General features: G+C 49.9%; 1 protein-coding gene across 9 annotated transcripts in view; it reads left to right on the forward strand.

Annotated features, from left to right (window-relative positions):
* Window positions 1-6,635: 6,635 nt before the first annotated feature.
* Window positions 6,636-13,010, forward strand: part of PXYLP1 (2-phosphoxylose phosphatase 1) — a 90,185-nt gene continuing 83,810 nt past the window's right edge. For 2 of the 9 annotated variants that reach the window (XM_086371076.1, XM_086370590.1), the window contains exon 1: window positions 6,700-6,847. The gene's annotated coding sequence lies outside the window, so the exon portion shown is untranslated. Of the gene's footprint in view, window positions 6,848-7,253; window positions 7,404-13,010 lie in introns of those variants that run through there. The other 7 variants (XM_086370876.1, XM_086370546.1, XM_086370994.1 and 4 more) reach the window with 7 other exon arrangements.

A 13,010-nucleotide genomic window follows, 5' to 3' on the forward strand; every position in this document is an offset into this window, starting at 1 on the left:
CTTTGTTGGCAAAGTAATGTCTCTGCTTTTGAATATGCTATCTAGGTTGGTCATAACTTTCCTTCCAAGGAGTAAGCGTCTTTTAATTTCATGGCTGCAGTCACCATCTGCAGTGATTTTGGAGCCCAGAAAAATAAAGTCTGACACTATTTCCACTGTTTCCCCATCTATTTCCCATGAAGTGATGGGACCATATGCCATGATCTTCATTTTCTGAATGTTGAGCTTTAAGTCAACTTTTTCACTCTGCACTTTCACTTTCATCAAGAGGCTTTTTAGTTCCTCTTCACTTTCTGCCCATAAGGGTGGTGTCATCTGCATATCTGAGGTTATTGATATTTCTCCTGGCAATCTTGATTCCAGCTTGTGCTTCTTCCAGCCCAGCGTTTCTCATGATGTATTCTGCATATAAGTTAAATAAGCAGGGTGACAATATATGGCCTTGATGTACTCCTTTTCCTATTTGGAACCAGTCTGTTGTTCCATGTCCAGTTCTAACTGTTGCTTCCTTACCTGCACATAGGTTTCTCAAGAGGCAGGTCAGGTGGTCTGGTATTCCCATCTCTTTCAGAATTTTCCATGGTTTATTGTGATCCACACAGTCAAAGGCTTTGGCATAGTCAATAAAGCAGAAATAGATGTTTTTCTGGAACTCTCTTGCTTTTTCCATGATCCAGTGGATGTTGGCAATTTGATCTCTGGTTCCTCTGCCTTTTCTAAAACCAACTTGAACATCTGGAAATTCACGGCTCACGTGTTGCTGAAGCCTGGCTTGGAGAATTTTGAGCATTACTTTACTAGCATGTGAGATGAGTGCAATTGTGTAGAATGGGACAAATAGAAAATAGTAAAATGATACTATTAAACCCAACCAAATTATTAATCTCATGAAATAAAAATAGTTGAAATACCTCAAATAAAAAGCAGAGATTGTCAGGTTGAATAAAAAAGCAACATACAACTTTTTTATACTCACCAAAAAACACTTTAAATATAAAGACAAATAGATTAAAGAAGAAGGGATGGAAAAGATTGTACCACACTATCCTAAAGAAAACTGGAGTGGCTATGTTAACATCAGATGAAGTAGATTTCATATCAAAGATATTAAAAAGGGATAAAGAAATAAAGGGGCAATTTATCAGGTATACATAAAATCCAAATCATTTCTGTACCTAATAAAAACTTAAAAACACATGAAGCAAAAATTAATAATAGGTCTGAAAGAAGAAATAAATTATAGTAATTACAGTAGATGTCAACCACTCATTCAATAATTGATAGAAAAGGAGAAAAAAAATTAGTAAGGATCTGGAAGAGTTGAAAAACACTATTGACTTAATTTGCATCTATATGAGACTCCACCCAATAATAGCAGAATGTACATTCTTTTCCATTACTGTGATTAATTTGGGGCAAATTGATTACCCTTCTGTCCCTCGTTTCTCTGAGCATAGAATTCTACATTGGCAATGGTATCTTTCAGAATTCCAAGGCTATTTCCTAGCTTCCATCTTTTCTATTTTCAGTCCTGACTGAAGTCTGGAGTGTTAGCTGGGCCCTACATCTCTCATGGGCACTAATCTCTCATTTTTTTCTTCCAAGGGGTCACAAGATTGCAGAAAACTCCACCAGATCCCCACTCTCCTCCTGTCTCCTTTCTGCTTGACTTCTAATTGTAAAACGAGGGGGATGGGCTCCAGGTCCATTCATCCATTCATTCAACTTTAATACTATCTTCCTGGCACTGTTGTAGATAAAATAGCTGAAATCCTTGTTGTCCTTTTATGATTTCCAAATAAGATTTGTGTGAGTTCATCCAGTGCTTATTTGTTTCGTTTTTGCCTAGAAACATCTTTTGGTTGGGTTCAGCTTTTAGAGGACAAAATGAATATTTAGACTTATGATTCAGTAAATTACTTCAGTTCTTTGTGATTATTTTTTTGGCTCAAGGTCAGGTTTGAAGCCATCTCTTATTTTTTATTAAATGTGGTTATTTTGTGTTCTGTTCTTCCAGATTTGCCTTTCTAATTAGATTTCACCCAGCTAGATGGTAAAATGAGTTTGCCCTCCCTGATTGCTCTTCGGAGGGGCAGGGACTTGTATAATAAGCCTGTTGGCGTGGGGAGATGAGGTTGCAGCTGGTATCAAGTACAATGAATCATGCATATACATAAATGATGGAGCACGGACCACCCTGGAGCAGGGAGGCCCTGATGACAGTTTTGAAAATTATACTTGTGTTAGGGAGAATGCAGGAGATTTGAAAGAACCTAAGAAATGACTTTTAACCTTTGCAAGATATTTATCTCCCTGGGGCTCTGAGGTGGCCAGCTGTGGAATGGAAGCATGTATGGGTTAGTCTTCCCACTTTAAATCTTGGTTGGATGTTTACTGTATTATTTGACATACACTTATCATGGGTTATTTAAATTTTCATCTTTTTGTGTCCTTTGTCTTTTCCCAAGTTTTTACAGTGAGTGGGTACTTTTATAATCAGGGAAACCCATGGTAAATGGAACTTAAAAATAATATCAGTAATCTAGATATTGTGGTGTGTACAAAAAAAATATTTTGCATGGATGTGTAATTCTGTCGTAAGGCAGGCTGTGGGCCGCACAGACCTTTGGAACTTAGAACCTGATGACAATCAACCACCTCACCCAGGTGCCTAGGGGCCTCCCTGGTATCATTGTTACCTCATACCCTGTCCTAGACTTCTTGTTTTCCCCTAGTCAATCCTTTCAGGCTAGGGGCAGTAGCCCACTGTTTCTCTAAGTTTACAGAGCAGGACAAAAGAGGCTGTACAAATATTTGCTCAGCTTTTTTATGCTCAGCAGATTGAAACTGAATTGAAGATGGGCACCTGCTCCCAGCTGCTCCAGGCAGGGGCTGCTTGCACAGAAAGACAGTAAGTACTGCCTGGCAGAATATTCATGACTTGGCTGAGTCTGGGACTATTTTTATAAGATGGGAGGGTTCAACTTTCAGTGAATTTTGAGTTTCCCTGGGGGCCAAAATGTGTATGTGGGAAGGACAAAATCTGGGAATAGAAGGGGAAACCAAGGTTATGAACAAATGGTCATTTGGGCTTTTTCCTTTCTCCTCTGTTTTACAGTCATTGATGGGCATGGCTTGCCCCCTATCACATGAATAATGATGATGAAAGATTACTCTTTTTCGGGATCAATGTGCCAGGCACTGTGCTGTGGGCTTGTGCTACTCAGAACTCTTTCGGTTGCATGTTATGGAAAAACCAATTCTAGTTTGCTTGGGGGAAAAGCAGAGATTCACTGGACATGTACTTGAAAAATTCAGGTCCTGGTTTTAGGCATGACAGGAAGCTGCCTCTCGACTGTTTTCCTCTGGGTGGTCAGCTTTGGCACAGCCACCTCAGGTACTTATCAGGAGGCCACCAGCTGCTTCAGGCCACATCTTATCTCCTCACCAACCACAGAGGAAAGAGGCTGAATGGCAGTAATAGTTTTGAGATGCTTCCTCACATATATTTTCCCAGTAGGAATTCTTTTTTTCTCCTCCTTGTAGCCCCTTCCTCCTTTAAGTTCCAGCCAAGGAGTGTTACTACGCCAGGGGCCAGGATGGGTGGGTACTACTCAGAACCCAAAGTCCACAGGGAGAAAGGAGGGGACACCTCCTCCAAGAAAAAAGGGGGATTGAAGCCATCAGAGAATCGGGGAAGCGAGGAAAGAGACTGAGAGGGAGAATCTAAGGAGAATATGATGCCTGGTTCCCGGAGAGGCCTGAGGCCACCTCTGTACCAAGTCTTGACCTAGAAGGGGGTATGGTAAAAAGACAGGAAGCTGTAAGCAGAGGGTCTTGTTTCCCACTTCCTTTTTGGAACTCTGCCCCTGTTTGGAACGCTTTTCTGTTTGGAAAATGCCCTGGGCCAACACAGGAGGCTTGCAGCCAGGTGAGCCGTAGTGAGGTGTGTTTTGTGGGGAAATGATTAGCAGTGGCACCCCTGGGTCCCCTTCAGTCCTGTTGTGACAGAGAAGGGATGCAGGAGCAGGTACTTGTTGGGGCTGAGCAGGTAGCAGGGAGAGACAGAACCACCATGGGGTCACAGTGGCTGGCAGGACAGGGTGGACATGTGACCCAACCAGAGTCAGGCCCAAGGCTTGCGGGAATGGTGGGCAAGGAGAAGCAGATTTTCTGCTGGCCTCGTGGCTGTGAGGTTGTGAGCCTGGATCTGCTGGGGTCTTGCAGAGAGCCTGAGAGTACAGCTCACATGGAAGAAAGCAAAGCTGGGAGATAGAGCGTCCCTGAAAGCTTTAGTTTCCGGGCCTAAACCCAGGCATGAAGCAGATGTGCCCTGAGCTTTTAATTTACGTAAGTCAATCAATTCCTTCTTGTTTAAGTACATGCGAATTGGGTTGCCTGTCATTTAGAGCAGTGGTCTTCAGCAGCCTTTTTAAAAATTAATTTATTTGGCTGTCCCAGGTCTTAGTTGCTGGATCCAGGATCTTTGATCTTTGGTTGTGGCATGTGGGATCTAGTTCCCTGACCAGGGAATAAAACCCGGGCCCCCTGCATTGGGAGGTCAGAGTTTTAGCTGTTGGACCACCAGGGAAGTCCCCCTAGCAACCTTTTTGGCTCCAGGGACCAGTTTTGTGAAAGACAAGTTTTCCACAGAGTGAGGAGAGGAGAGGGTTAGGATGATTAAAGTGCATTACATGTATTGTGTGCTTTATTTCTATTATTATTACATTGTGATAATTTTCCTATGAGAATCTAATGCTGCAGGTGATCTGACAGGAGGCAGAGTTCAGGTAGTAACGTGAGCAATGCATAGTGGCTGGTAAATACAGACGAAGCTTTGCAGTGCTTCTCACCTTCTGCTGTGCTGCCCAGTTCCTACTCAGGTTTGGGGACCCCTGATTTAGAGCAGAAAGTGCCCTACCTCGTGCAGGGAAGAGGCAGCCAGCACCAGGGAAGGTGTAGAGCCTGGACTTAGTGAGAGGATAGTCAGTGGGATTGTGAAGGAAAGGAGGAGAGGTGTTGGGTGGGTAGGGTGGCCTGAGAGCCAGGTGGGAGAATCTGGGTGATGCTAAAGGGGACAGTGAAACAATTTTGTCCTGGGAGGTGCAGTTCATGCCTGGGTAGCATTGTGTCAGAGGTCGGGGCAGGGAAGAGCTGAGCACAGCCTGGCACCCCAGGAATGGGAAGAGAAAGCCTTTAGAAGCCAAGGCTCCCTGGACCTTGAGCCTTCAGCTGAGGAAGGCAAAGCAGGAGACTGTGAACATTGTGAGACCATTGAGCAGATACACTTGGGAGCTGGCAAGAGATAGAATTTGGTGCTGGGAGTGCTGAACTGAGATGGAAAGTTCTGAGCAGAAAGCCAGAGAGTCGGTAGAAATGTGGGTAACATCTTTGTGTTGAGTGTGGATTTGGGAGCCACCAGTACAGGAATGGGGAGAAGGCAATGGCACCCCACTCCAGTACTCTTGCCTGGAAAACCCCATGGACGGAGGAGCCTGGTAGGCTGCAGTCCATGGGGTTGCTAAGAGTCGGACACGACTGAGCGACTTCACTTTGACTTTTCACTTTCACACATTGGAGAAGGAAATGGCAACCCGCTCCAGTGTTCCTGCCTGGAGAATCCCACAGAGTCGGACACGACTGAAGTGACTTAGCAGCAGCAGCAGTACAGGAATGAGAGAAGAGGCCACGTGAGAAACGCCTCCAGAAAGTGAGCTCAGAAGGTCAACAGTAAATACTTAGGAGCCCATTTTGCTCAAGACCAATTGCTCTAAGGTACGTAGAGGTCACTGTAGTTCTGGAACTGATACCAAAGGCCTCTCTGTCAGTCACAGTTGGTCAGATTATCTTGCGCAGAGAAATCAAGTAGTAATCCCCACCAGCTAGAGCCCAACATTTGAGAGAAATGACCCCTGCTCCCCCCGCCCCCATAAAGTATCAAATCAAGTTCCAACTGCAAGCCTCAAGTGTGTCTAACAGAGAGTTACAGAAATCAGTCAAGTGCTCAATGGCTTCCCGGTAGCTCAGAGAAGGGGTGGGGATGGAGGCTGCCAGGATGGCGACCTCCGCAGGGCACCTAGAGGCCACCCCGAGGGAGCAGCTGGTCTAGAGTTGACACACAGGGCCGGATGTGGTTGGGGCCGGAAGAGAACAAGGAGTAGGCTGGGGGCGGGGGTGGTCGGGAGGGCAAGGTGGCCAGAATCATGACAGTTTGGGTCTATAAGGCTGCAGTCACCCAGTAACGGTGGGTCCCCAAAACGGGCGACCAGCTCAGGACCGGACCCCGGGTAGCGCCGGGTCAAGCCCACGGCCCACGGGCACCCCACACTAGGGCTCCAGGCCCGGGCCGTGTCTGCGCACCCGACCTAGGCGTGCGTCCACTCCTGATCCCGAGTCCGGCCCTGCGCTCAGGTGGCCGCGGTCCCCGCGCACTCAGCGTGCCCGTGACTGCGACTTTCGCCCGCCGAGATCTCCGATGGTTGTCCCGTCCCTGGGGCCTGTGTTTGGCCTCCTCCAGTCAGTGTCCTCTCCTCCGCTCCCTTCTAGCGTGCCGGGCCGCACCGCAACGCCGCCTCCGGGGCGGAGCTGGAGGGCGCCCAGCGCGGGGCGGGCCGGGCCCCGAGCGCAGCGAGGTCAGTAGGGGGCGCTGCGAGATGTCGCGCTGCCCGAAGTCGGTGCGCGCCGCCCTCGCCTCCCGCTGCGCCGGGCAGAGCAGGCGGCGAGCGCGGAACCGGGCGCGCTGCGGCGGAGCCGGGCCGGGCCGGGACCATGGGCGGTGAGCGCGGCGCGGGCCGCGGTCGAGGCGGTTGCCTTTGAGGCTGAGCGGAGCCTCCCACTGAGGCTCGAGGTGGGCGGGTGTCCTAGGGTTCGGGCTCGGACACCAAGGGGGTCTTCCGAACGCGCCAAGGCCGGGACTACTGGGCAGTGACTCCGGTGGGAGAGGGGTGCGGGGGCGGGGGAGGTCAGGGGCGCGCTTGCGGGTACCCGGTCTGAACCCGGCTACTAAGCTCCCTCCTCCATCCCCGCCTCTTCCCCAAACCCCGGCCCCGGACTCGCTCCTTCTCCCTAAGCCGACCCCTCAGCTCCCGCGCCCGGATCCCAGTCCCCGCCTTCTGATCCGCCGCCCTCTCTCCTAGCCCCAGCGCCCCCTAACCCGGCCTAGGATCCCGCCGCCCTTTTCCCAAGTCCTTGCCCCGCACCCCGCGGCGGGTGCCTCCCTTAAACCCCGCCACCTCCCGCTTCTCCACCTCCAGCTCCGCACCTCCTCTGCCTGGGTGCGCTGTCCCGCCCCTCCGGCCCGCGCCGGCCCGGCCCCCGCACTCTTGCCGCCTGATTGCAGCCGGAACTGGAGCTCCCCTGCAAGATCCCCCTTCCCCGGCCGCCGCGAGCCCACGGGGCGCCAGGTAAGCAGGCGGCAGCAAGTTCTCGGCGGCCTTCCTCGGCGGTGGGGCCGGCTGCTCCGGCCGCTACCTGCGCACGGCGCCCCCGGGAGTCCCGGGGCCCCGCGAAGGGGTAGCTCCGCGCGCGGGTGAACGTTCCGGGATGCTCAGATCAGGACTGCGGGGTTTCCACCCCCCGCAGTTGCTCTTGCTCGCGAACTTGTCTAGGTCGCAGCCTTTTAAAGCAGCCGGCTTTGTCATACATGCGAAATTGGATGTGCTTCGAGCTGGCCGCGTTCTTGGCGGCTGCAGCGGTCTTTCGAATTCTACCTGTGGGTGGGTGGTCGAAGGTTTAGCGGTGCAAGAGGCGTTGGAGCCATATTTTACCCGCTTCGGCGAGGCGTTTCGGTGGGGGGGTGGGGAGGACATCCCTGCCCGGCTGGCTAGTGCCTTCGTGGGAAGACAGGGTGCTTTGTAAGCATTCGAAAAGTAAAATCACGAGAGCTGTGGGATCAGATCGCGTGCGAATGGGGAAGCGTGGGGTGGGCGACTAAGGGAGCCTCAAGAAGGCTCCACAAGTTGGGGACATTTGTTGCTATTTGCAGAAGGCCCGCGGATGAACCCAAGGGTGGAACACGGTGTGCTCGGCCACCCGCACAAACGTGAGGTGACTGCGGACGCGGCTCGGCAACAATTCCTCCTCGGAGGTGTTGGTGCGCTGTTCGGACATCTCTGGGAAGAGGGTTTAAAATAAACAGGTGGTTTGAAAAACCTCGAGTTTCCTGGAGAGAGGTGGAAATGCAGGGTGACAGTCAGAAAACCAGTGCATGAACCCAACTCATCCATTCTCCTGGCTTTCATTAAGTTTTGGATTGAATGAATTGTCTATTTTAGAGAGGGCTTCTCTGGTGGCTCAGTGGTAGAGAACCTGCTTGCCAATGCAGGAGACAGGAGTTCAATTCCTGGCTGGAGAGGGAAATGGCAACCCACTCCAGTATTCTTGCCTGGGAAATCCGATGGACAGAGGAACCTCGGGGGCTACAGTCCATGGGATCGCAAAAGAGTAGGACAGGACAAAACAACGACTATGTTTTAGAAAGGATATGTACGAGGCATGTCTATTTTACAGGTTAGCTCCTGGCCAGCCCCCATCACTGATACCTGGGAGGCTACTTTCGGGCACCAGGGACTTAGGTGGGCCACCGGGCCTTTGCAGCTCCGCACTTAGAGCATTTGCGGAAGGAGGTATCTGCATCTCTTTCTTCCCAGTGATTTGTTTGAAGAGTATTTAGCTCAATAGTTTTTACCATTGAATAGTGAATTAGTAAGTAATTAGCCCCCGGTCACACTGGGCCTGGTAGGCTCCCTCTGCTGCTGCTGCTGCTAAGTCACTTCAGTCGTGTCCGACTCTGTGCGACCCCATAGACGGCAGCCCACCAGGCTCCCCCATCCCTGGGATTTCTCCAGGCAAGAACGCTGGAGTGGGTTGCCATTTCCTTCTCCAATGCATGCAAGTGAAAAGTCAAAGTGAAGTCGCTCAGTCGTGTCCGACCCTCAGCGACCCCATGGACTACAGCCCACCAAGCTCCTCCGTCTATGGGATTTTCCAGGCAAGAGTACTGGAGTGGGGTGCCATGCCCCCAAATTCCTGTGGGTGTTTCTTCAGCCCTCCCCAGGCTGCTGTGTGATGAGTTATTGAATGTCAGATGCCCCACCGCCCAGGAGGGTGGAACCATCGTTAAGCCCCCAGCACCCAGGCTTCCATTCTCTAAATGACAGGTACTCAGTGTTTGTTTAGTAAATAAGTGGGTGTCCCTCCTGAATCCAGGCTATCAGAATCCATAACCCATGTTTTCCCATTGTGCTTCACTGTTTCCAGAATGTTATCCTTCATCAAATTTTAAAGAAATATCTGAGTGGAGAAATTCATTTCTGTGTGTAGTGAGGGCAGAGAGCATAATTTATGGGTCCGACTTTGACAACTGGGTCTCTAACTCAGGGGGGACTCCAGAGTTTCTAGGAAGAAAAGAAGCTGTCTTCATGCCCCGATTGGAGTGATAAGGTGATGGCCACCGTGGGGAGATAAGGCTCCCTGGTGAGTGGTGAGTCCTCCACCGCTTGACCTCTAGGGCCTTGAGCTGTGGCAGCAGCCCCGTTCAGGGTCCCTCATCCCTGCGCATAATGAAGGGGAAGCCACTTGTGGAGTCCCGCTGACTGCTTCAGATCACACCGTCTTCACTCCAGTGGAGATGAAGGAGAGAGCTTCATTTCCCTGGAGAGAGCTAAGAACACCCCTTCTTGCACTTTTCTGGCAATTTGATTTGCTCATCTGTTGAGGAGGCTGGTGTTTGGGGAAGGTGTTTCTGACTGTGGTGAGTGGCCATGACCTGCTGGCAGGTAGATCAAAGGCCAGCCCTGCCGCCTCTATCAAAGGCCAGCCTTGGAGAGAATGGCCAGAGGCAACAAGGGTGGGAGCAGCCTGTGTCCCCTTTTTAAGGAATCTGGAAAGGATTGGAATTTGGAATGTCACTTTGAAGCGAGAACCTGCACTGCTTGTAGGTTCAAAACTGTTGTGGGCTTATCTTCCTCACCCAGACTGTCTCTGCCTCCAGGTCTGGCTCATACCCAGGATTCCTGCAGCTGTTTTCTAGAAGAGGCTTAATTAATGCCTGAGGTCTGTAAGTGAGAGAAGGGGAGGGAGGGAAAGAGGAAGAAAGTAAGCTTGCTATCTGGAGGAAGTAGGAAAAGGGATGACAGAATAGCCAGGGTTCTGAAAACTCCCGGGGGTAGACTTCAGCCCTGGAATGAGGTTCTTGGTTGGTGGATAAGGTGTCATGGGCCCACATTCTGGGGGAGGAGTTATCATTAGAAGCAAATTCGCTGAGACAGGGAAAATGGCCTCACAGTTACCTGAAATAAGGTGTGCCAGGCCCCACCGTTCTGCTTCCTAGGAGGCCATGAAAGCCAGGTGAGAGCTGGACCCAGGGAGGTGGGAAAGCACGAATCCCTCTGAAGTTGTGAATGAGGGGTGTGCCCCTTTGGAAAAGGTGGCTTGAGCAACAACGACATTGTTCTGGGGTCCAGCCTGGGGGAGCCAGCTCACACCTGGGATGCTGAGGGGCATGGCCAAAAGAGAGCTGGCTGGGAGGGTCTGAACCTGTGCCTGGGGCTTCCCTGGTGGCTCAGCAGTAAAGAATCCGCCTGCAGTGCAGGTGGCGCTAGATACATGGGTTCAATCCCTGGGTAGGGAAGATCTCCTGGAAGAGGAAATGGCAACCCTTTCCAGTATTCTAGCCTGAGACTCCCTTGGACAGAGGAGCCTGCTGGGCTACAGTCCACAGAGTTTCAAAGAGTCAGACAAGACTGAAGCAACTGAGCGCGCTCGCACATACCTGTGCTTAGCAGCGGGAGAAGAGGCAACAGCTGCCTTCTGGTAGGACGGTGGGCAGCAGCCTCCCTGGGATTCTTCCTGAGCCTCCTGAGTAGCCTCACAGGTGGAATAGGACCTACCAAAGCCCCTCAACCTGGAGATCCTGCAAGGCTCCGTCTGAGTGCAAAAGGCAGGAGGGCCAGGGTGGCCTCACTGAGCCGCAGCCTCCAGCATAGTAAGTAGCCTCCATCTCTAGAGCCAGGAGGCTGCTCTGAATCTTCTTGGGCCTTTGTAAGGGAAGCCACTGGCTCTGGGAAAGAAGCAGGGCTATCAGTAATGAAGAGAGGAGCCATCTCAGGAGCACAGCAGGTGTTAATGATGAAAGAACTTGGAGGAGCCTTGTGATGTAGTTCTTGTGGCTAGGAGGCAGCGTCACCCATGTCCTCTAGGCTGCCTTCTGGCTGCAGGCACTGCTCCACCAGGAGTATATGGGGTTCCTCCCTGCACCCTGGTCCCTATTCCCCACCCCCCACCACCGCCTCCCCCAGCCCCATCTTCCTGCACCGCACACATTGATCGAGCCACCTCTGTGCTGGTAGTAGGGTGGAGGAGAGCTTGGGCAACTCAAATATCTAGTGGTAGCAACTTAGGAACTTGAAAGTTCTGTGTTTGCATAGTCACTCCCCCAACTTATGCGTTCATGTTTTTGTATTATGAGGCATCCTTTTGTCATCTGCTTACCACTCTCTGCCTCTGTGTATAACCAACTTCCAGAGAGAGCCACAATCAATAGCTTTAAAGAACAGATTAAGATGAAAATCATTGCTCCTGGTTCTGATACTTCCTCCCCCTCCTCTCCTCTGCACTCCTGTCTGTGGTTAGCATCATCATTTACACCCAGTTTACAAATAGTTTGAATACTATTTGTCCTACCCCTCAATTACTTGGAGACATGTGTCTTTCCAACTGACAGAAACCACAGCTTACTTCCCTAGATCCACCTCATTCTTGGATCCAACACCAAACTCCAGGCCTTCAGAGACAGAGTAGTATCATTTTGAGCTTTTTAATTATAAAGTAAAATGAAGCTCTTGCTTGCTAATTGTGTCAGCTGCTAATATAGAAGAATCTGAAGTTAGAGTAAGATATTTACTGCCTCATTAACTTTTTATGCTTCTAAGATGAAAGATTAAAGTAAAATTATTAAAGATATAGTAGAAATGTCTGGAAGCTCAGAAGTAATAATGGAAGGACCCAGGCTTACAGAAGTAAATTAAGCTTTAAACATTGTTTCTGAAATGTGAAGAGATATAAATAGGACCTTCCATAGAAGTATATACAACAAATGGCACCCCACTCCAGTACTCTTGCCTGGAAAATCCCATGGACGGAGGAGCCTGGTAGGCTGCAGTCCATGGGGTCACTAAGAGTCGGACACGACTGAGTGACTTCCCTTTCACTTTTCACTTTCATCCACTGGAGAAGGAAATGGCAACCCACTCCAGTGTTCTTGCCTGGAGAGTCCCAGGGACGGGGCTGGTGGGCTACCGTCTATGGGGTCACACAGAGTCGGACACGACTGAAGTGACGCAGCAGCAGCAGATTGATAGGTATAGAAAATTTTATCTGTCCCTTTACTGAAATATATTAATCATTATGATCATATGTTTTGCTTATGTAGTAGCTTACCATTTAAACAGGGAGCTGTGTCCATGATCTTGTTCAATCCTTCTGGCAGGTCTGGGATCTTCTTAGGGATGGGGACATGGACCACAGGGTGTTTAAAAGGCTTCGCCTAGAATTCAGATCTCTTGAGTGGAGAAAAACAACAACAGTATATGCTCAGCATCATCAGAAACCATCTGGAAGGATTTTTCAGGGTGTGTGGGTGTCAGAGGTTCTCTGATGACTTCCTGATACTAACATTCCTGTGGGTGTGTACTCAGCACAGTGCAGTGGGTCAGAGTGTAGACCCTGAAGCCAGACTGGCTTTAAATCCTGGATCTGTTATTATTAGGCTCGTACCCTTGGACAAGTTACCCAGCTTCTCTATGCCTCTATTTTCTCTTTTGTAAAACCAAGGTTATGATAATAATACCCACTTCATGGTATTACTGTGAAGCTGAGATGAGACAGTACATGACAAGGACTTAGAATGCATAGTACATGCTTAAATGTTAGCTGTGGTTTGTTTTTTTTTTTTTTTTTTTGTCTTTATTTTTTTAACCATTCATTCCTTAACGCTCTTGCTGTTTAGTCAC

The sequence above is a fragment of the Bos grunniens genome, chromosome 1, assembly GCF_055505025.1.
Source record: "Bos grunniens cultivar Pamir isolate PY7600 chromosome 1, Bosgru_T2T1.0, whole genome shotgun sequence".
NCBI lineage: Eukaryota > Metazoa > Chordata > Mammalia > Artiodactyla > Bovidae > Bos > Bos grunniens.